This window comes from Pan paniscus, chromosome 3 (genome assembly GCF_029289425.2).
Source record: "Pan paniscus chromosome 3, NHGRI_mPanPan1-v2.0_pri, whole genome shotgun sequence".
NCBI lineage: Eukaryota > Metazoa > Chordata > Mammalia > Primates > Hominidae > Pan > Pan paniscus.
Window position 1 is genome coordinate 161,051,592 of NC_073252.2, and position 24,308 is coordinate 161,075,899.

The window sequence follows — 24,308 nt, forward strand, 5'->3', positions numbered from 1 at the left end:
GGACATCTGAAGCATTGTAAAGATGATTCTATTCCACAAGCATTTTTGTTTTTACTATATGAGCTATCATAAAATGTTTTGAACTAGTGTGAATTCCAGGTTATATGAACAAAACATGGCTGCTGCCTAAAGGAGTTTACAGACTAATGGGGGAATAAAACAAGTGAGTGGTTCTAATATTAATCAGATGTTATGTGCTAAGGAGCTTTAAAGAAGGCTCCATGAGGAAACAGGAGTAAGTGTCTGTGATCGGCACTGGAGAGGGCAATTGAGACAGATATTGGAGTAACATAGGACTTCCCACACTTGTACTGGAGGAAGTAAATTTGAGGCATAATAAAATAATGTTCACGGAAGCCAAAACTGATGAAAGGGATCAGGATATGCCACTCCAAAATATGCCACTTTGACATAAGCATTATTTGGAGCTGAAGGCATTTGAATTCCTGAAGTCCCTTATCTGCCTAAAAGCAGAGGCTCTCAACAGAAGTCAGAAGAACTCAATTATCATAAATCCCCTCCCTGGGAGCAACTCTAATCTCTTCTCAGAGATAAAATGTTGAGAAATTGGCACCACAACCAAATAGACTATTGTCACAATGTCGTATCTCATAGACATTGTCACATTGTCATGTCTCCCATTTATTCTCCTAAGAGCCCACTGACCTTTCCAAAAAGTCATTTGCTTTTCTGTAAGTGCCCTTCTCCCCAGTCTATTGTGCTAAATTAGGTATATAAACCCCAAATTCTAACCGCCCTTTTGAGTTACTCATCACTGAGCACTTTCCTGTGTATGCACTGTGCACACGTTCATAAACATCTGTTTGTTTGTGATCTGTCTTTTGTCAGTCTCATTTACAACCTCCCCAGCCAATGAATCCAAGACGGGCAGAGGAAATAGAAAAATGTTCTCCCCTACACTGACACACTGATAGAGTGTGATGTGCGTTAAAGGGAATGATGGGGAGTAGCCTGAAAAGGCAAGTGATGCCAGACTAAGGAAGAATTATTTTCTTCAGGTAATGAGAAACAACTGAAGTGCTTTGAACATGACAGTGACAGAATTATGTTTGATTCTTGAATCTGTTTTTATAGCTCTAATGTTATAAATCTGACACAGAAAAGACAGAAATAGAAGCAGTTTGGAGAGGGAGAATGATAATTTTAGTTTTAGACATGGAATCATAAACTGTTAGTACAAAGTCTTAGAAGTTATTTCCTTAGCCCACAGCCCCTAATTCCCCAACCCCTTTTTTTTAACACAAGAAACAGAGAACCCCAGATATAACTTAACATACTTAAATCCATGCAGTCAATCAGTGGTGTTTTAAGGTGCTGATGGTATGTTTCAATAGAGACATCTAGTAGGAGATTGGAAATGTAAATATAGATTTCATAAAAGAGTTGCAAGTTAGACCTATAGATTTGGGATTCTTTCTCATAAAATTTAAAAGAGCATTCAGTTGGTGGTGGGTGGACAGGCAAGAATAAGGAATAAGAATGAAGGATAAATTATTCCATGAAAGGTAGACATTAGAAAGCATGCTTCTAATCATTTGAAAGCTACTTTGGCGTAAAAGACCTGAGGCTAGATTGGAGAGCCCAGCTTTGAACTCAAATGCTTCATGTTTTCCTATAGTTTATTGCCTGGGAGTGTTGAGACAAATAAGTTTTAATTTAGGGTTTTATTAAGAGCATTACATGCATTTTCTCCTTTAATTATCACAAAGTCCATGAGGCAGGTAATTTTATTATTCCCATTTTATAGACGAGTAAACAGAGGGAGAGAAAGTTTACAGAGCTTGCCTAAAACATTAAAGTTAGTGAATGGACTATCTGGGATTGCAGTCCATTTATTCTTATTCTTAGGACCTGTCATTTTAAATACAAGTGCACCTTCCCATCACTGCCTTTGTTCTTCTGTTTTTCTTCTGGTATTCACTATATTTATGCGTATACCAAGACACAGGAATATGAAAGATATAAGAAAAAAAATCAATGTCACTGAATAAAACGTATTTTGTTATCTGTTTCCTATGGAGAAAAATAAAACATTCAGTTAATCTGTTTTTCTTTTATGTAAAGGACAAAACCCACAAAACATTGATAACATGTTTTATTTTTGTATTATGAGTAGAAAACCGAATAGGAATAACAATGAAGACAAGGGGCATGAAGAGAAAACATGAAGAGAATTAGAAAAATAGAAGCAAAAAAACCGATTGAGAGAGAAAAATACCAGACATATGAGGAAATCGGGAAACTAAAATTGATTAAGCTCCTACTATGTATCACTGCCCGTGGTGGCAGTGTTGATTGGTTTCCAACTTAGGCCAACCTGTGTGTTCCCTGCTTTCATGGCTCATCGCCTAGGATAGAGACAAAAACTGCCAGATACTAACATTTGCAGATACCCTGACAGTTAGGGCATGGGCATATGCCCTAATATTGGCTGGAAAGCCAAGACATACAGAGATATCTGAGATAAAACCAGCCTTCCTGCTTGGCAGCAATGATGAGGAAGATTGAACCTAGTATTTTGGCAGCCATCTTGCATGACTGTTCAAGTCTAAGGATGAAACAATCTGAAAAGAACTATGAAAAAACCTCACTTCCTCATGACACTCTGTAGCCACTAAATGAACCAATCTTATAGTTATCCAACCCTTGATTTCTTGCCTATATATATATATACATACATATATATACACATACATATATATATATACACACATATTCACTGCTTTAGCCTTTTTTTTTTTTTTTTTGAGACAGAGTCTTGCTCTGTCACCCAGGCTGGAGTGCAGGGGTGTGACCTTCACTCACTGCAACCTCTGCCTCCTGGGTTCAAGCAATTCTCCTGCCTCAGCCTCTCAAGTAGCTGGGATTACAGGTGCCCGCCACCATGCCCAGCTAACTTTTGTATTTTTAGTAGAGGCGGGGTTTCACCCTATTGGCCAGGCTAGTCCCAAACTCCTGACCTCAGGTGATCCCCCTGCCTTGGCCTTCCAAAACTGCTGGGATTACGGGCATGAGCCACCACACCCGGCCTGCTTTAGCCTCTTTTAATTAAGTATTCTGTTAGTTGCAATGGAAGAACTCATTTTCCCTGATTTTTGTTTTTTGTTTTTTGTTTTTGATGCAGTATTGCTCTGTTGCACAGGCTGGAGTGCGGTGGCATGATCTGGATTCACTGCAGCCTCCACCTCCCAGATCCAAGCAATCCTCCCACCTCAGCTCTTGAGTAGCTGGAACTACAGGTGTGCACTACCACACCCAATGAGTATTTTTGTATTTCTTGTAGAGACGGGGTTTCGCCATGTCACCTAGGTGGGTCTTGAACTCCTGGGCTCAAATGATTCGCCCACCTCGACCTCCCAAAGTGCTGAGATTACAGGCATGAGCCACCGCACCCGGATGGAAAGAAATTTTAATGAATACACATATTCATAGCAAATCTACAAGGTAGATATCATCATCACATTTTATATTTAAGAAAATTCAGGTTCAGCAAGGTTAAGTTTCCAAAGGCATACAGTTAGTAAATGGCTAAACATGGCTATGAACCTCTAACTCAATATCTGTAGAATTTCTATTCATCATATACAAGGCTGTCATATTAAAAGTGACAAAGATTGAGAGACAGAGAAATGGAAAGAGGCTCAATGGATTTGAAATAAGGATAGTTCAAGATGATATGGTTAGGTTGTATGTTTCAGAACCTTAACAGTTATTAAATATAGTTTAGCCATTATTCAAAGCTCTGTACCTTAATAATTTTCTAATGCTTACTTAAAATAATGCAACAAGTGCAGTTTAGCAGCAGACATTATTCTCTGAGCTTCCTGTTAGTTAGAGGAGTATTACCCAGTCTGTATGAAGTCAGATGAAGGGAAAGGCCAGAACTTTCTGTAGCAAGTTCTCCACCACTGCTATTAAAATAGCTTCAATAATGTCTTTGACTTGAGCAGCACTTATAATGTCTAAAATGCTTTCACCTAAATTACCTGTCTTAATGATCACTGAATAACAAAAGTGAAAAAAAAATAAGGCACCAAGAGGTTAAACCCCAGGGCTGTGTAGCAAAGTCAGTGCATACAGGGACACCCAGTAGCCCTTCAATGTGACAAGTATTTTAGAGTTGTACCAAATGTCATGTCCAAAATGGAAAATGTTTTGAATCATAATAATCAGTTGAATAAAGGATGGCAAAAAAGGAGGAGGAGGAAGAGAAAGAAGTCCAAGACTGATGAAATATAAAAGACAATAAAGAGGAAATAGGCATCAAGTAGTCATTGTCTCAGAAATGTGGTCAAAGTTGGTGGTAGGGAACGGCACTCTAGAAAAATCGTTAAGGTCAGGAGGAGTTGATGAGAGACAAATCTGGATAGACTTGGAAGCATATTTCCTTTCCTCTTTTGGTAGTTTAGCCAAGACCTGGCTCAGCTGCCATCTGCAAAGAGACGAGGCTTGGGATGATGTCAGCATCCCTGGCAGGCAAGGTTGTTCCCAGAGCTTTTGGTGGGCAGACCTTGGCCCTTGGTATGCATATTGCTTTGTGCTATTTCTGGACATCCCTTGATATCTTTCTTGTTGCCTAGAGAAACTAGATGTTCCAAGTCCCACTTAGGTAATCTATAAATAGGCAACACAGTGTTTGAGGTGGACTCATTCTCACTGGTGAAAGTGCTCCCCATACTGTGTTCAGCTTTGTCTCAAGCCTGCTGGTCATGGCAAGCTCCTCTCTGCTTGCACCTTGTCCATGGTACATACAATATATCTAACCCCAGTTTATGCTATGGAACAGAAAATGTTTAGGGGGTTGCATGCACTCTGCTACTTCCCTGCTTGTAAGTTTTGGCCCAATAAACCCTATGGTATACCTGCAACATGTGATCCTAGTGTGCATGTCTGTGATCCCTTTGCATGATAGAAATAGTGGCAATAATAGATGACACCCTTAATATAACATGACAGAAAAACAGAAAAATCTGACAGCTAGCAAAATGGTCCACATGAGGCTATTGCCTACACTGACAAGTGAAGATTGATAATTGAGAGAAAGACAACAGAGGATATTGTATTAGTCCATTTTCATGCTGCTGTTAAAGACATACCTGATACTGGGTATGTCTTTTTACAAAAAGACTTTTTACAAAGAGACTGGGTATGTCTCTTTTCTTTACAAAAGAAAGAGGTTTAATGGACTTACAGTTTCACAGGGCTGGAGAGACCTCACAGTCATGGCAGAAGGCAAGGAGGAGCAAGTCACATCTTACGTGGATGGCAGCAGACAAAGAGAGAGAGAGCTTGTGCAGGGAAACTCTGCCTTATAAAGTCATCAGATCTCATGAGCCTTATTCACTATCACAAGAACAGAATGGGAAAGACATACCCCCATGATTTAATTACCTCCCACCAGGTCTCTCTCCCAACATGTGGGAATTCAAGATGATATTTGGGTGGGGACGTAGCCAAACCATATAATATATATATATATATCTGATACTGGGAACAGAAAACATTTAGGGGGTTGCATGCACTCTGCATGTGTATGTGTATATATATATATCATATAACTTTAAAAAACCAATCCATCTCATGTAACTTCAATTATATAGTCTATGGTAATATTAATGTCTCTCTATTTTTGTCATAAATTTGAGGAGCTTTATCCTGGTCATTGATAACCCTCATGAATGAAGAAAAGAAATATTACTTTAATAGGTATCTCACTATTTCTCTGATCTACAAAAATTCACATGTCAAATTTTTTGTCATCTTTTTGAATTGCAAGTTTGTTGACAATCTCTAAAGCCCTAATCAGGCCTGTCCTGGTGCAAGAGTGAGCTTCTGCTTAAATAAATTAAGATCAGAGTAACTCATTCTTTCTTTCCTCAGAGTGACACAGTCACTATCCTCAGGAGGCACACACCCTGGTAGAGAAGACAGACATTAAAAATCAAAACCATCTCTAAAGGCCAGATGTACAAACCATTACCATAAAATTATGCCAATAGAACATTTCCTTAATTTGGAACTCAGAGAATGGTGCAGGGTGGTATTTTATTTTCCTCATAGTTTATTCGACATCACAAAATGCACCTTAGGTGTGTATTGAGGAGTCTTTTTCTTGTTAATTTACTTAATCTTCTTCTTGGGTGTTTAAGCTCTTCGATCTCCCTCAGGATCTTGGATTGTAGTCAATTATTTCTATACTTTTCCCCTCTAGTTGATCTTTGGGAAGAGTAGGTGGATGCTCATAGGTCTTTCAAGTCTCTCAGGAGGAAACATCTGAAAGAAAAAGAAAATCTTTCTTCTGTGAACTGCCTCTTGTTGCATAACTCTCTTATCTCTGTTAACAGAATCTTTGTCTTTTTGCTTTTGTATCAGAGGAAGGAATTATGGTAGGAGAGGAGAGGTATCACCTACCCAATATAAGCAAATATTTCATTACAAATGAAATAAATGTCATGAGGGCAAATACTGCAGAGACCTGACCTAGTGTAGTGGTTACTGTAGTGTGGTATCCAGTTACTCTTTCAGGATGGCAGCCCTGGTTCTCCCAGTGCTGAGAATGCCGCTTCATTTGGAGTTGCTATGAGCACTTTGCTACTTCTCCACAGGGGGAGCAAGAGAGGAATATGATTGGCATTGAGGCAACTCACTTAAGCCGCTCTTGCTACTCTTTCACCCAATTTTGATAGACAGTGCAACAATCACAGCCTGAGAAGGGCACAGACTCCACAAGGATGAGTATATGTGTCACAACAGACTCCTCACCATGAGATAGCTTGGGGTGAGGGAATGTCAAATAAATTGTAGAGGAGGGAGGCAATGAATATCAGATGCAATCCTGAGACCTGCTGCAGCAGTAGGGACTATAGTTTGTCACTCTTATGAATTTACTCCAGGAAAAGAGGCCCACCAGAACTTGTATATTAACAAGTGGATAAGAGTGGCCCAAGAGGTGGTCTTCAGTGAATGCTTCAGTGAGCTGTATTCTTACAGCTCAGTGTTTCCTTCTGCCCAATTCTGCTTCCTTACCTTCTCTTATTCTTGGTGAATAAGAATAAACCAAAAGAAGGGGCTAGAATAGTTCAGTCTAAGGCAATGGTTCTGAATAGAAGTAATCCTCCCATTCCCCCATGGGAGCATTTGGCAATTTTTGGTTGTTAAAACAAGGGGTTGCTATTGGCATTTAGTTGAGTGGAGGCCAGGATTGCTGCTAAACATCTTATGGTGCACAGAACAGCCATCCACGAAAAGGAACTATCCAGGCCAAAGTACCAATAATGCTGAGGTCAAGAAACCTTGGCCTAAGGGAATGATAAATGGAGAGGGCTCTGAAGTGGGAAGGAGCCTGGAATAATTTGAGGAATTAGAAGCAGCCAACTGTATCTGGAATAGAGTAACTGGGAATGGAGGGCTGGAAAAAAGGTGCAAAGTAGGTAGTGTGAAGGAAGTTGATTTTTATGTTACTGGAAAGCTATTGAAAGTTTCTATTCTAGTGAACAATATAATCAGATTTATGTTTTTAAGAAATAACTGGTAGTGAGTGATGGAGTAGAGAGAGGAGAAAAGGGTGTGAAAATATCATGTGAAACATGTTGGTGGCTTGGATTAGCCTGATGGCAGGGGAGATGGAGAAAAGCAGAAGGACTTGAGTGACTTATGAGGAACAAGTAACAAACTTAATTATAGATTGGAGAGGTAGCATCTTATCACATTTAAGTGCACAGGCTCTGAAGCTGGAGAACATGGGTTCAAATTCCAACTTTGCCATTTACTAGGTCTTCAGCTTTGAACAGTTATATTTGTTGTCTTCATGTCCTGGATTTTGACCTATTGCTACGACTATGATATGAGTTAATTATTGTAAAGTGCTTAGGAGTGCCTAGAACATGGTTTGTGCTATATAAGTCTCTCAAATTAATCAAATAAATCAGGGTGAGAGGTGAGACTCTTGTTTTTTTTTTTTTTTTCTTGGGGCTCAGAGGGTTTAGCAGGGTCATAAGAGAGCCCTCGGCTACAGAAACATCTGGGAAATTTAGTTGTTAACATGGTCAAAGCTGCTGAGATGTCAAGAAAGATGAGAGGAGAATTAGACAATAGTTTTTATAAGTAAATCTTGATTATATTCTTAAAAATTGAGGTCTATACTAACAAATTGAGTTACTTTACTGTAAACCAGGAACTACTAGTAAATATCACTCCCTAACATTATATTGCAGTGAGTAAAATGTTCTAGGCTTGATTCCTCTTCTTCCCAAGAGGTAATTAAGTGTTGAGCTAATATTAATTCAGCTATCTTTTGCCACTTTGTGACATTAACTATTACTTGTCTGGGTCATCAATCTAAAGAAATTCTACCAATAACATTTTAAGAATTCTATGAATCTGAAGACAGTTTTAAGTCTCTATGTTAATTATCTTTTTCTTACTAAAAAACAATTGTTTAAATTTTCCCTTTCCTTCAGATGTATAACCACCTTATGTCACAGGATCCTTGGGGTGTTGCTTTTCCAGCCGGAAGCCTCTGTGGCCAGTGGTATCTTTGCCCAAGTTTTGCTCAGGCCTGCTGGGCTTGTTCTGCTCACTTGGCCTGGTAGGCTGCACTTGGCTTTTGCTACTGACCTGGATCCCATGTCTGCCAAGGATAAGCCAGGCACAGAGCAATGAGGGGTGTCTGAGCGAGCAAGAGCAGGGTCCAGCCACTGCACACTGCCAGACACACCAGCTGCTATGGCTGAATGGGCAGCTCCAGGAACTGGCTTTGTGCAAGCCTGCAGCTGAATCTAATGCTCTGCAAACAGCTTCCACTGTGGGCACCCACGTCTGGACAAGGGGAATGTGGAGGCACCTGGAAGCTTGGAGACACCAGAAACTGCAAAGCCCCCAAAAGGATGTCAAAACCCTGGCTTGGGAAGCCCCTAAGTCTGGGCTCCTGGAAGAGCCATAGCTCTTCTCTCCTTCTAGTCACCTGCAATATGGTGAGAGAGGGGGGCGTATTTCAGCCCTGTTTCTATTATAGCTCTTTTAGTCCCCCCATTCAGCAGGTCCCGAGTTCTTGTCCCACTTCCAGGAAGAATGAGGTATGCAGACAACTGGAGGGTGAGCAAGATGAAGAGGTGCTTTATTGAGGAACAATACAGCTCTCAGGAGACCTGGAGTGGGTAGCGCCTATCTGCAGGCAGGTTGTCCCGACATCTCTGTGAGTCTGGCTGGGGCTGGGGTTTTTGTGGGCTTCAGAAGGGAGGAAGTACATGCTGATTGGTCCATGGGCAGCCATGGGTGGACCTGTAAAAAGCAACAAAAGTTCTCACTCTAGGCAGTGGACTCCACCCAGAACTGGCAGCCCCAGCCCCTATCCTTCAGGCTGTCCCTGGATTAAAGGAAGGGTTTCACCAAGGACCCACCCCTTTCTGCTCAGAAACCTGTCTGCCTCCTGCTGCTATCAACATGTAGTCTCTGGAACTTCAGCTGTCCCTGCTGAGGGGCACCGGCAGGCCCACACCCAGCCATCCCCAGAGCCCCCTTGGCCTCCCTCTCATGCTCATTGGTGCCCAAAGTCCAGAGGGGGTTGAGGTAGCAGGGAACTAGAATGTCAGTGCCACCCTGAGCACATGCACACCTGGCCGGGTCAAGATAGCACCGTGGCTCAGCCACAGCTTTGCTCTGAAATCAGAGTGGGTGGGTGCCAGGAGCAGGGAGAGGCCAGGCAGCAGGAGCAGACACTTCTGAACCTGAGGGGAAAGGGGGACTTTCTGAGTCTTCAAGAGTGCAGGGATGCCAGGGTCGACAGCCTGGGAGGGTGGGGCTCCTGCACCTCCAACTCAGAAAGGGCAGGGCTCCCACCTGTTCCCAGCTGCTCCATGTTCCCAGCTCTGGTCAGCTCCATGGAGTGTGCAGCCCCAGCCATACCTCCCCAACTGCAGCTGGCATCTTCACAGGGGCCACTCCACAGGGGCTGCAGTGGCCATCACTTACACTCTGCAAAACCAGAGTATAATTGTAATCAGTGTATAATAATTAAGTTATACTTATATATAAAATATACCTATATATTATAGTTCTGTATTAGTCCATTTTCACACTGCTATAAGGAACTGCCTGAGACTGGGTAATGTATAAAGTAAAAAGATTTAATTGACTCATGGTTCTGCATGGCTGGGGAGGCCTCAGGAAACTCACAATCATGGCAGAAGGGGAAACAGGCATGTCTTACATGGTGGCAGGCGAGAGAGAGTGTGTGAAAGAGGAACTGTCAAACACTTATAATATCATCAGATCTCATGATAACTCACTATCATGAGAACAGCATGGGGAAAACCGCTCCCATGATCCAATCACCTCAAACCAGATCCCTTCCTTGACTCATAGGGATTATGGGGATTACAATTCTAGATGAGATTTGGGTGGGGACACGGAGCCAATTCATATCAACTTCTAATATATTTTTTGAAGTATAATTATATTAAGTTATACATATATTATGTATAAGTTATATATAACATATCATACATTTTACAAAAATATTAAGTTATACATGTATTATGAATAAGTTATATATAACATCATGTGTGATACAAAAATATTTACTGCATTATTTTAACACAGTATGTTTTTAAAAAATTGTGAATCTTTCACCTGGGTGCTTGGAAGTAAATCTAAATGTGCAAAGGAGTCTATCTATGGGACACAAAACAAAGATAAATTCGAGGAGCAATCATCCAAAATTATAATGCTAAGAGCTATTTAAGTAGCCTAATTTCACTTGAAATTTCTTAGCACAAACAGCTAATAATCCTTATGATTTCCAACTGTTTATTTGGAGCATGGTTTTTCAAAGCAAGGTAAAAGATTTACAGGAGCATTGTCTGTAGCAATTTCTTTACTTCAACAAACACATTTGGTTGATTGCATGAACCATGAAAGTTTTGTTTGTTTGTTTGTTTTTAAAGAAAGCCATAGAGGGCTTGGAAAGCTTGTTTTATGTACCACAGTCCTAGAATAGAAAGAAAAAAAGCCCAGTGATAAATTTGAAGTGTTAATTGGGTAGAGAAAAATAGAAATTGTTTTGCTTGTATAAGGAGTGTTAATTCTGGAATTTTGTAAAGTTGCACTAGTGAGAAAAAGAAAATCACTTTTAATATCGCCTGAGCATAAAGAGGTTCATCATAGCACAGGCCACTCATATGTTGATTTTGCATAGATTTTATTTCTTACAAATGTTTTCATAAATATTATCTTAGTTCTCAAAAGAAACCAATGTTGTGTATACAAGTCATTGTAGTTATTTTACAGATGTAGTAACCAAGAATCACATGTGAAATTCACAAAGTTTAGTACATATTTGAATTCATTTGAATTTTAGTCCCTTGACTCCAGGGCCAGAGCTACTTCACTCCATTCTGATTCTCATTGTGTGTGTTTTCTTCATTTAATTCAAAAAGCTTGAACCTTCTAAATGAAGCCCAGTGACCCGATTAGGTCACCACCACCAATTCTCCTTATGTTTTTGGAAACATCTCAGAACTAAATGTACTAATCCAAGGCCAGTTTAAATTCATGTCCTTGTGATTCTATTTTCAGATAATTTTTGTTTTCCTAAGTGGCAAAGATATTGTTTACATTTTAATTCATCTTCCAGAAAGAGATATCTACATTGTATATGGGCAACATTTAGACTGTCATGCAGTACATGAGGCATGGTGGCAAAATATTTCCTTACCAACTGCATGGATTGAAAAACCTATGTCTCAGACCTGGGCAGGTGACAGACCTGCCACTTATATACAAAAGTCCCAGGAGCGAGATAATGATTATGCAAGACTAAAGTGACTCTTATTTTTAGGGTCGTTTGAAAACCTGTCTACAGAGGACAGGGCCATGTCTCCTTTAACACTGCATATCTAGGCTAATACAGTGCCTGGGACAAAATGCATGCTTAGTAAATTCTTGTTGAACAAATGAATAAATGGCTTTAATCGGTCTCAGCAGGCCTCCAACACTCATAAAAGACTGCATAGCCTTTAACATCCAATTCAGCAATCATCCATTCAACAAATATGTAATGAGTACCTTTATATGCCATACTGATACAGAAAGGCTGGGCTCCTGGCCAAATCTCACCCTTAAGCCTGGAACTGTGGCCCTATGTGAAAATAGCTGATCCTGCTTTTCTGCCCAAATGTTGCTTTTTTGGCCTACCATGCCCCGATCCTGTGCTCATATAAAGACTTCAACTTGCATCCATGGCTGCATGCATCAGCCACTTGTGTTGCTCTGCCAGCTGAAGTTTTTTTATGGGCACAGGAGAGATGAAACAGGATTGTTCTCTTGACCTTGACCCCCTTCATGGGCAGGAACGGGAGTAGCTCATTTCACTCAGCCTGCTGCTGGCCACACCTCACAAGAGGGATTGTGCAAACAAGTGAGGTCAGGAACCAGAGGTAACAAATGCTGAAAGTGGCTGATCACTCTTCTCTGATGGAAGTAGGGTCTACGTGGGCCCTGCAGCAGCATCCAAGCCCCTACCCTCTAGGAACCTGGGTTCTTCTCTGGCATCCAAGAAGAATTGGGTCACATGAACAGATTGAAGGGTAGTGTATGTGAAGGATTTTATTGGGTAACGGATGTGGCTCTCAGCCGAATGGGGAGTTGGAAAGGGGTTGGTGTGAGAAACAGGTAATCTTTCCCTGAAGCTGCACCATCTGAAGTTAGCCATGTCTATCCATAGTCTCCGATGCTCAGCTGCTTGTTTCCCCAATGTTCACCAGCTTGTATCCTCAATGTTAAGCAGTTTGCATCCCCGACCACTTGCATCAGCCACTTGTGTGGCTCTGTCAGCTGCAGTCTTTTTATGGGGGCAGGATAGGGGCGCGGCAGGCCAAAAGAGCGGCATTTGGGTGGGAAAAACAATGTCAGCTGTTTTCACTTAAGGCTGTGGTTCCAGGCTGAAGGGTGGGATTTAGCCAGAAGCCCAGCCATTCTGTATTAATAGTACTTTAGGTGCTGGAATAAATACATGAAAAATAACTCATTGAATTTATATTGTAGTGGCAAGAGGCAGAAATGGACAAGACAAAAATAAAATATTTAAAATATTATATGATGAAACAAGATAAGGACAAAAGTCAAAAGATGGAGATAAAAGGGTTGGTTTACAAGTGATGGGCAGAGTAGCCAAGAACATCTTTAATTTGTGACAACTATTGTTATCTTCCTTTCATGTTTTCAGCTACCAAACAGGGTATCTTAAAATTCACATCCATTTCTATTCTATTTTATAGGCTTACAATTGAATGCTGATTTTTACTAGCACCATATACATACACAAATGTCATAGGATTTGTCATCTAAGAACTTCCATTTCAAGGGCTACCCTCTAATAACAGTGAAGGATTTGTAGGACACACATGATACACATTAGACAGACTCTTGATGTTGGGATGGTGTTCAGATTAAAGCTTTAGAAGCTCACAGACCCAAACAGACAAACCAAACCCTCTGAAAATAAAAAGTGGTTTAAAGCCTTCACAGAAAGTGTTTCAAACATAGAAAATCAAGTCATATAAATGTATCAGATAAAATGTACTTTCTAATTGAAAATCTTGAGCTTCCAAACAACTGCAAAAACGAAATAAAGTGAAGTTTTACCTAGTAGTTCTTCAGAGCATAGCAATGATTTGGCTGAATATTTCTACAACATCAGCAATCAAACTGTATGAATCTACTTGTTGAATCATTGTAATAATAAAAATTGGTTTTGTAAGGCAAGTTTAGAAAACAGGACTTGAAAGAGAAACAGAACACAGAAAGAACTATATGAAAATATTAATTAGAATAACCAATAAAACAATACTTCTTAGAAGTAGATTTTAAGATATAATATAGCCATGATCAAAAGAGAGGAAAAACAGATGCCTTTTTCCTTTAAGCATTTTTTACTTTTATTTTTTGATAGGCAAGCAGAGTTGAAGACATTTACTTTAAAAATTGATGAGACAAAGGTTCTTCAAAGTTCTCAACACCTTTATTTATTGGTTTAAAAGATTTAAGTGTTCATCTCTGTACAAATATTTACTGAATCTTTTCATATACATTAGGTTGAATCATATAAAATAGCTGATATGCAAAAATGGCCATTTTATATGGGCTTACCCCATACTTTTATATCATGAACATTATAGTTTTTTTTTAAAGAACGTTGGGAAAAATAAATATAATGGGCAGTTGTTTGTCCATTCCAATGAATAGTCTTCCAAACTGCATAGGTTTCTTTAGAGTTCTGTGTACTGAACTACAAAGCTTCAAATACAGTATAGGGTAGCAAAAACAAATAGTCCAGGTAAGTGAAGTCAAGTAAACTTCCTTCCTGGCTTTTTACTCATCCTTTTTGTATGTCTACACATCCTTTGCTATTCACTTCACATATATTGCCTATTGAAAAACTTCTTTGCTAATTAAAGAATCCTTCCTGGGTTAGACACATCTGTACTTTCCTCTCTACCCTCCCCTTTTTGTTTTGAGAGAAGGGGGAAAGATCGTGTTCTGTTCGTTACAGCTTTCACCTTTATAGCATACTTTTGAAAATAACTTAGATTTGGCCAGGCGCAGTGGCTCACGCCTGTAATCCCAGCACTTTGGGAGGCCAAGGCAGGCGAATCACGAGGTCAGGAGATCAAGACCATTCTGGCTAACACGGTGAAATTCTGTCTCTACTAAAAATACAAAAAAATTAGCCGCGCATGGTGGCGGGAGCCTGTAGTCCCAGCTACTCGGGAGGCTGAGGCAGGAGAATGGCGTGAACCTGGGAGGAGGAGCTTGCAGTGAGCCGAGATCGCGCCACTGCACTCCAGCCTGGGCGACAGAGCGAGACTCTGTCTCAAAAAAGAAAAAAAAAAAAAGAAAAAAGAAAGGAAGGAAGGAAGAAAGAAAGAAAATAACTTAGATTTTAATTTTGAACAATTTGTTTAATCATTTTGAAGAATTAAAAGGCTTATAAAAGAATCCAGAACTTGGCCCGGCACAGTGGCTTCACACCTGTAATCCCAGGACTTTAGGAAGCTGAGGCGGGTGGACTGCTTGAGCCCAGGAGTTTGAGATCAGCCTGGGCAACATGACAAAACTCCATCATTATAAAAAAATACAAAAAAAAAAACCCCCCAAAAAACAACAAAAAAAACCCACGAAAGTTGGGCATGGTGGCGTGTGCATGTGGTCCCAGCTGCTTTGGAGGCTGAGATGGGAGGATTGCTTGAGTCTGGGAAGTAGAAGCTGTAGCGAGCTGTGATCACACCACTGCACTCGAGCCTGGGAAACAGAGCCAGACCCTGCCTCAATTAAAAAAAAAAAGAGAGAATTCAGAATTTAAAATTTTAAAGTTTTGTCTTCACTATTCTATTCATGGATATTATTTACTTTATTGCTTCCCATCTAATTCAGGCTACATAATAAACTCACTTTGATTAGCATTCGTGGTCATAGTATATAAAATATACAAAAAAATTTCAAATGTTTAGGGAAAAATTTGATCATATTATTTTTACAAAGAATGCATACAAATATTATTCTAGGCCAAATATTATTCTAGGCACTTGGGTTGTATGTGTAAACAAAGAAGAAATTTCTTATGGGATTTCCATGCCCTCCCGGAATGTACATTTCAGCAGGTAATATTTTCAAGTAGATTTTAGTAATCCAAATATTTAATGCCAGATGATATTTTCAAATATTGTACTAGAGACTTGCTTGATAACAATTTTTAAAATAGAGCAAAAGAGAAAAATCACCTTGCAAAAAGTCAGGCTTTACTAAAAATACCATGCAAGATATGATGGCAAGATATAGGAAAATCTACTAAATATCAAAAATCATGTCAATGGGGCTTCAACACAATAAACTAGGTTTATGGAGCCACAAGTATAAAAAAGAAAAAGTATTCTTTAATGTAGAACTGAACAGTATTTTAGAGGCTTTTCCCAAAAGGCACAAAGAGTATTACAGATTTGGTAGAGACACGAAATAAGCAAGAATTAAATATTACATTTGAAAATCACTGGACAATTCTAAGAATAACAATGAAGTAGCAAGGGAAGCTTTAAAATATAATTTATCAGGGATTAAAAACATTCAAAATGCTTATTTTATTATGTCACAATGATTATAACTAGGCATTCAATCTGAAAGGAGCATAATTAGACTAATTTTTTTAAGAAAAGAAAGCTTTCCTTAAACTCAAGCTGTATCACTAATAATTACATAGCATTTAACAAATAATAATTGTTAAAAACATATGTTAAATGCCGTAATATTGTGCCAACTTCATTTCTAAACATGGCTGATTAAATAAGAGGGAAATGACCGCTTTTGTCAAATGTGTCCTTTGATAGTAATGTGACATAAAATTTGGGGGTTCACCTGAGAAACAGCCCTATCTCTCTACTGGAAGATCCCTTTCCTGGAAGATCTCATCCTAAATGTCTGAAAATCTAACTGCTCTGAAGACCCATAGCCCTGGGTAAAACCCATTGGTTAAAAACAAAATAGAAAGAGAGAAAGAATGGGCATACAGCATCCTTTAAGTAACTTTTCTGAGACTTGCCCTGCACCCCCCCAAAACTCCCTCTGCTTCAATACTACCAATACTATCCAAATATATCTAACACAGACATGCCTTTGATAAACCCTTCGTAAGTTGGAAATATCATAAGTTGAAAATGCATTTATTTTATTTTTATTTTTATATTTTTTTGAGATAGGATCTCACTCTTTCACCCAGGCTGGAATGCAGTGGTATGATCTTGCTTCACTGCAGCCTCTGCCTCCCTTGCTCAATCGATCCTCCTGCCTCAGCCTCCTGAGTAGCTGTGACTACAGGTGTGCACCACTGCACCTGGCTAATTTTTGTAGAGACTGGGTTTCACCATGCTGCACAGACTGGTCTCAAATCCCTAGGCTCAAGTGATCCTCCCGCCTTGGTCCCCCAAACTGCTGGGATTATAGGCGTGAGCCACCACATCCGGCTGAAAATGCATTTAATACATCTAACCTATTAAACATCATAGCTTAGCCTACCCTGCTTCAAAGGTGCTCACAACACTTACATTAGCCTATAGTTGGACAAAATCATCCAACACAAAGTCTATTTTATAATAAAGTGTTGAATATCTCATGTAATTTATTGAATACCATACTGAAAATGAAATACAGAATGGATGTGTGGGTATCCATAGTATAGTTTCCACTAAATGTGCATCCCTTTTGCCTATTGTAAAGTTGAAAAATCGTAATTTGAACAATTTTTAAGTCAGGACCATCTGTACTTGACCAGCAGTATTGCAAACCGTGAAGCACATGTTTTCATGTTCTACTGTTTTCACATTAAAAAGAACTGCAGGGATGGTGGTATTTATCTCCTACAATTCCAGCTTGTACCAAACAATTGTCTTATTTTATTTGCAAGTTATTAGTCTGCCCTTTTTTTCAACTCAGAGCATTTTGTATTTAGAGTAAATATTATAGAGTCTATAACTTTTCATCCTTGAGGAAATTAAAAAAAATCTTTCCGTTCATTGCCTCTTCAATATCTTTTAAATCTTCAAATATCACTCACAGTGCTTGCAGTTCATATTCTGAATAGGTTTAAAAAAAAAAAAAAAAGGCAAAACTTAGCCTGCCATGTTTATTTGGTATTTTTTCAATTACATATTTTAAAATAAAATTTAAATTTCAAATGTGGAATATTGGAACTTATTGTGAAATGGAATTTTATTTACTTCTGAAACCATTTCTTTCCTTTCTAAAAAAAGTTTTTGTATATTTATTAAATTTATAGATGGAGTCCCACTCTGTTGCCCAGATGGGAGTGCAGTGGCACCATCATAGCTCACTACAGCCATGAACTCCTGGATTCAAGGGATCCTTTACCTTAGCCTCCTGAGCAGCTGGGAATATAGGCACATGACACTATACTCAGCTACTTATTTATTTATTGAGATGAAGTGTCTCTATATCGCCAAGGCTGGTCTTGAACTTCTGGCCTCAAGTGATCCTCCCACCTCAGCCTCACGAGTCACTGGTATTACAGGCATGAGCCACTATGCCCACCCCACTTCTTTAGTATCAGTTTATTTTAAAAATAAGAATTCAAATATAAAAATTATGTTGCACAAAAGTTAATTCAACTCTATCTTTTAAAAAGTTCCCTTGGAAATTAACGAAAAGGAAAGTCATAGCTTCTAATTTATCTGTTAGTCAATTGCAGTGTATTTTCTAGTGAACACATATTTCAATCTCAGATGATGATGAACAGGCAGAGAATTATGAATGAATTAATGAAAAGAATGCTCTAAAGAAAAAGTTGTACTTATTGAACATTGAATTTTATGTGAAAACTTCATCCAGGATGGTACCCAGATTGCTTTTAACATATTAGAGGACATTTGGCTCTGTTAGAAGTGATGTACCCTCTGGTGGTGTTAGAACTATGTCCAATAATGACTTGTTTGTTATGGTTCAAAAGAAACAGTAGAGTGCTTTTGATTGTGCTTTCATAAATTTATTTTGGGTTTACTGTTAGTAGCACTGCCTTATATTTTATTTAGATCATCACAGACCTTACATATCTCAAATTAAATTATTTTACTTATAAATATCACACATGCCTTTTTACTCTGTAAGGTGTTACTAAAACTGCAAACTAGTCACTTAGGCGGAGTAGGATGACTTCAGTTAATTCTATTGAGATCCACGCTTTCTAAATTCCTTTTACGTTTTTTCCTCAAATTTTGTTGGTTTATGTTTACAAAGAATTCCTTTAGATTTTCATTTCTAAAACTAATAAAGCTAATTAACGAACACTAGAAATACTTGGGTGACTGATGGAGTTTAATTATACCAAGAGAGCAAAAAAAAAACCACCTGAAGCAACAGTAGCTGATAGCTGGTGAAGAACAGTGCTAGTTGGAGCAGGCAGAGTCTGGGACTTGCTGATTCAGCCATGTGGGAAACAGCAGGCATGCTAAGCAGGGAGAAGGAGCACAGCTGCAAAGAGCAATGGTGCTGAGAACGGATGATTTCAGAGTCTGTGCTGTGTGGAGGAAAAGTTGCTGGCTGTCCAGGAAACCCTTGTTCCCACATGGCAGCAATTCCAATCTTCAGGATTATTTCTTGATTAAAATATAAAGCAGTGAAAAGGTAAAAGACATGCACATTTATTTTTATTTACTGTTTAGTCAATAATAGCTTTTTATCCCGGAGAAAATAAATGCTGATTTTTTTCCTTTGTTTTTAAAGAAACTGGGAAAACAGCACCTTGTACATTGATCACTTTTAGATCCGTATTTTGTGATATTCATTAATGTACCCTCATCAGAGCATCTGCTACTCTGTGGAAAGTTATAAATAGAGTAGTCAATTTCCAGTACAAATATTGCAGGCCATTCTAAGGCGATTTTTCTTTTTCTTTTTTTTTTTTTTGAGATGGAGTCTCACTCTGTTGCCCAGGCTGGAGTGCAGTGGCACGATCTTGGCTCACTGCGAGTTCCTCCTCCCGGGTTCATGCCATTCTCCTGCCTCAGCCTCCCGAGTAGCTGGGATAACAGGCACCTGCCACCACGCCCAGCTAATTTTTGTATTTTTAGTAGAGACAGGGTTTCACCATGTTGGCCAGGCTGGTCTTGAACTCCTTACCTCAGGTGATCCGCCTGCCTTGGCCTCCCAAAGTGCTGGGATTACAGGCATAAGCCACCTCGCCCGGCCTCTAAGGGGATCTTCTCCTATAAACTAATCTCTAGCATTTAACAAAATAGAACAATACTGGTGTATTAGTTCATTCTCATGCTGCTATAAAGAACTGCCTGAGACTGGATAATTTATAAAGAAAAAGGTTTAATTGACTCACAGTTCAGCAGGGCTGGGGAGGCCTCGAGAAACTTACAATCATGGCGGAAGAGGAAGCAAACATGTACTTCACATGGCAGCAGGAAGGAGAAAAATGAAAGTTGAGCAAAGGGGGAAGCCCCTTATAAAACCATCAGATCTCAGGAAAACTTACTCATTATCACAAGAAGAATATGGAGAAACTGCCCTCATGATTCAGTTACCTCGCATGAGGTCCCTCTCCCAACATGTGGGGATTACAATTCAGATTACAATTCAGGAAGAGATTTGGGTGGGGGCACAGAGCCAGATCATATCAACTGACAAAGTATAGCCTCCAAGATAAAATTCCTAAACTTTAACCACATCCCATTTTTTCCATTTTCTCATATTTCATATTCTTATTTAAACATCAACTCAAATGGTTCTTCCTCCTTGTAGTCCTCTCTAAATTCCCAAGTCAGCATTATTGCTATCCCCAAAATGTTCCTGAAGCTTAGTTTGCATTTCTATTATAATATTGATTTAATTCTGTCTTTATTATATTATGAAAAATTGACCTTTACAAAAGTAACAAATTACTGGTCTTTGATAATACCTGAGGTCATTTTCACGCTTGTCTAACTCAAGGATGTTTTCTCAGGATCTGATTTTATTTATCACCTTTGCTGTATATCTGTATTCAACAAAGGCGTGTTCATAATAAATTGCTTTAGCAACCATTATGTGGCAGTAAAATAAAGGACCGATGTCTTTAAAGCTATAATTATTTATGTATAAACAATTTAAAGGTTAAACTCTCCTCAAACAAACAAAAAACCAGGTGACATCCCGGGGTGTGAGGGGCTGAGTCTTTCCTAGGTGCTGGGCAGCACCAGGCACTGGCTGCACAAGGCCCGAGAGGTTACGTGGCGGCTCTCTAGAAACCCGACCGCACAGAGCACCACATTCCCTGTAGAGCATTCACTTCTTCTAAGTCCAGTTTGATATGTGGAACCTCATCACCTGGCTCCTTTTTCAAGGTCCCCCTGGGGAGGAAACCACGATAGGCAGAGGGTCACATTCCTCCCAGAATTCCACAACTTGGAGGCCCTTCTTACCTGCCAGCTGTTGACGGGTTTCTGACTGAGAGCCCATGGAAGAGGCCCCAGGTGAGGGGGAGCATACTGATGGACCCAGAGACCTTGGCATACATGTCTTTGATGCCAGCGAGCTGGCATATGGTGTTGATGGCCCTGTGGCAGCAGACCTTGTAACCTCTGGGTTGTTTCTTCATCTTGATATGCCTCCTTTTAAATCTTAAGGAAATATCATGGAATATTGTATGGTCTTCATATCGTTCTATATAATGCAAATAGTGAATTGCTCTATTCTTTGCTTTTCTGAAAGCATCTATCTATTTATTTAGTGGCTTTCACAACAGCAAAACTTGAAGCTCGTTGTCCATTCCCCACAGCCTGCAGGACACCTACCAATCTCTTTCTTCCCTCTTTTGCTGTCCTATTGAAAACATTTCCTACCTCACGTATCCTGGTATCAAAATTACCATATGTTTCTCTGTTGGGACCAGGGTCAGAGGGCTAAGACTGATGCCTCCCCACAAGTTTCCACTGCATCCTCGCTCTCATTTATCTTCATCCTCCTCTTCCGGTCCCATTCTTCTCTCTGCTGGGTCATGTTGTCCTCCTCCTCCTGTTCTTCCTTGCTTTTTTGGGCAATGATCTGTACTGCTCCATTTTTAATAAGAGAGACATTCAGACCAGGCCACAGAAACCATAATGCCCTTCACCAATGATCTGACCCCTGTTCAAATCCTTTCTTCTCTTCTTTTTAGTTCTGCTGCCTCTTCCTTTTCTTGCTCCGGCACCAGTCTCTGCTAAAACACCTTTCCACAGCTCATCTGCGGTGGAATTTCCTAGACAGTCACCTAAAAGTGCAGCAACTATAAAATCAGTATCAAATTCCTGAGGAACTGAATTGAAAACTCAAATAAAACTGGTCAGCAAACAATGATCTGGTCTGTTACAAGCAAAAGAAAAAAAAGATGGAAGACTGTGATAAAAGACAGTGCTTCCAAATCTTCTCATCAGTGTATAATGTTAGTAAAACCATGAAAGCTGCTTGTTCATGTTAGAAGTAAGTCTCTAATCCTTGGAGGCAGCACTCACCCAGAAAAAGAGTTTTAAAAAGACAGCGAGAGAAGAAGAGGAAAGAAAAACTTTTGATATTGTTCCAATTGGTGCAGATATTGACTAAAAGGAGGGTTCTTATTTGTTTTGAAAATACATTTTTAACGCATATCACCATGAATATTATAATTGTTTTATATTTTGGCAACAATGGTGTCATCTGGAAATGATGGCACTCCATAGTCAAGTAGTCTGTATGTGATTACAACTAAGCGATTTGCAGAAGTACCATCGTGACAGCTATCACATCCGTATGCATCTTATTATTCTTTCTTCAAATGTTTATTGGTTCCCTTGTATCTAAAAACTGAGGGCACAGGGTGTAAACAGACAGATAAATACACATGCTCCTAGAAGAAGTTGCAGATGTAATCGATTTTGCTTCTAGGGATAGAGGAAAGGCTGGGAAAAGTAGGAGCAGCCTAATCTAGTTTCAGGAATGGTTACGGTTTGATGAGTAGGTGGAGATGGGTGGGAAATGAGAGATTTTCCAGACAGAATAATGAGTGCAAAGGCCTGAGGAATGTAAACATCGGTAAGGTCAGACCTACTGAATTTGCTGAAGATCAATGGTGGGAATTGCAGCTCAGATAAGTATGAAGATGTAGGCTGGAGCCAAATGTGGAGGGCCTTGTATTTGAAGCTAAGCAATGAGACTTTATCCCGCTGGCAGGTGCGTCTCTTCAGTGTGTATAAGAATGAACTGAAACTTGTTAAAATGCCCAACTCTGAAAAATTCTCATTCAGTAGGTCTAGGATGAGGTTCAGAAAATCATGTGTAGCAAAAATGCTGGGTGACATTTTTTAAGATAGTCTTTGTTCAAAAATTAGCCGGGCGTGGTGCCAGGCGCCTGTAGTCACAGCTACTCAGGAGGCTGAGGCAGGAGAACGGCGTGAACCCGGGAGGCGGAGCTTGCAGTGAGCGGAGATCGCGTCACTGCACTCCAGCCTGGGCGACAGAGTAAGACTCCGTCTCAAAAAAAAAAAAAAAAAGATAGTCTTTGTTCATACCTTAAGGTCCCACAGCAATTGTGGGATGTTGAGGCATTCTAACCAGAAGCACAACACTCTGCAAGATCATTTGGGGTGAGGAAAAGAAGGAAATTGGAAACACTTGTTCTGATCTGAAAGTAGTTTTTTTGTAAAACGCATGGTCTGGGATGAAGGAGACATGGATTCCTGCTTTGCCTCCTTCACTGATGAGTTCTGTTTCTTAAGAGCAGTTGTCAAACTTATTTGACTCTCATTTGCACCTTCTTTCTAAGTAGATAAGTATTAAGGGTAAAGATGCTTTAAATATATTTATGCTACTCAAATGGAAGCTTTATAAACAATGCAAATGTTACAGGCTGACCAGATCAAGGATGTGACACAAATTAGAAAATATAAAGTATTAGTGGATGCCATGATTTGTGAGACAGCCGCTGGAGTATCCTTCATAGTAGAACTTGATGTTTGGAATTTGAATATAGGTTCTCAGACCAAAAGAAGAAAGATATGGTTAGAACTTACCCCTGGTGTTCTCTCAATGGCTTACTTACCATTACAAATGAAAAGAGTTAACATGTACATAAGAGCTCTTTGCCAGGAACTGTTAAAGCATTTTACATAAATTATCTCATTTAATTATCCCATAGCCCCGTACATATAAATATATCTTAATTTTTTAGTTGAAAGTACTGGCACCAGAGATGTCAGACAACTACCCCAAGGAAGCATTAGTAGTTAGAAACTAGAGCTAGGATTCAAACTGTTGTTGTCTGACTCTAAAATCAGCACTTTTAACAGCACCTCGCTAAACTAGATGAGTCTCCCTTAATTTGGACACACACAAAAAATAGATTTGTCATGGATCACAAGCAGTCACTTAGATTTGGGTCTAATGTGTAATTCTCAGTTTCAATGATCTCTGCAAACGTCATATTAGTAGTTCGTGAGTTACGTAAATTGAAAATATCATCTATCTCTTGTACAAAAATAAAAGCTTTGTCAAATTTATATTCACACATGTTGAAACAATGCATTCAGAGAACAATGCATTCATTTTATGTGGGAATTTAAATAGGTCCATGTGGGATAAAGATCTGACCGGTGTTCTCATGCAAAAATTACTAGAGTAACTGGACTAAAGTCAAGAAACCTGATTTCTCACACCAGCTCTGCTACTAAACACCTGTTGTTCAGAGGTAGCAAATTATCTCTTCTTTTTCTTTTCTTTTTTTTTTTTTTTAA

General features: G+C 39.4%; 1 long non-coding RNA gene and 1 pseudogene across 1 annotated transcript; both read right to left on the reverse strand.

Moving 5' to 3' along the window:
• Positions 1-1,316: 1,316 nt before the first annotated feature.
• Positions 1,317-20,228, reverse strand: LOC117980107 (uncharacterized). Its single transcript, XR_004671259.3, has 4 exons — positions 18,928-20,228; positions 9,859-9,993; positions 8,984-9,300; positions 1,317-6,294 (listed from the first exon to the last, which is right to left on the reverse strand). It is a non-coding gene; the product is annotated as an uncharacterized LOC117980107 (long non-coding RNA).
• A 278-nt stretch (positions 20,229-20,506) lies between these two features.
• LOC100987254 (small ribosomal subunit protein uS5m-like) lies at positions 20,507-23,998 on the reverse strand (annotated as a pseudogene).
• Between the last annotated feature and the right edge of the window lie 310 nt (positions 23,999-24,308).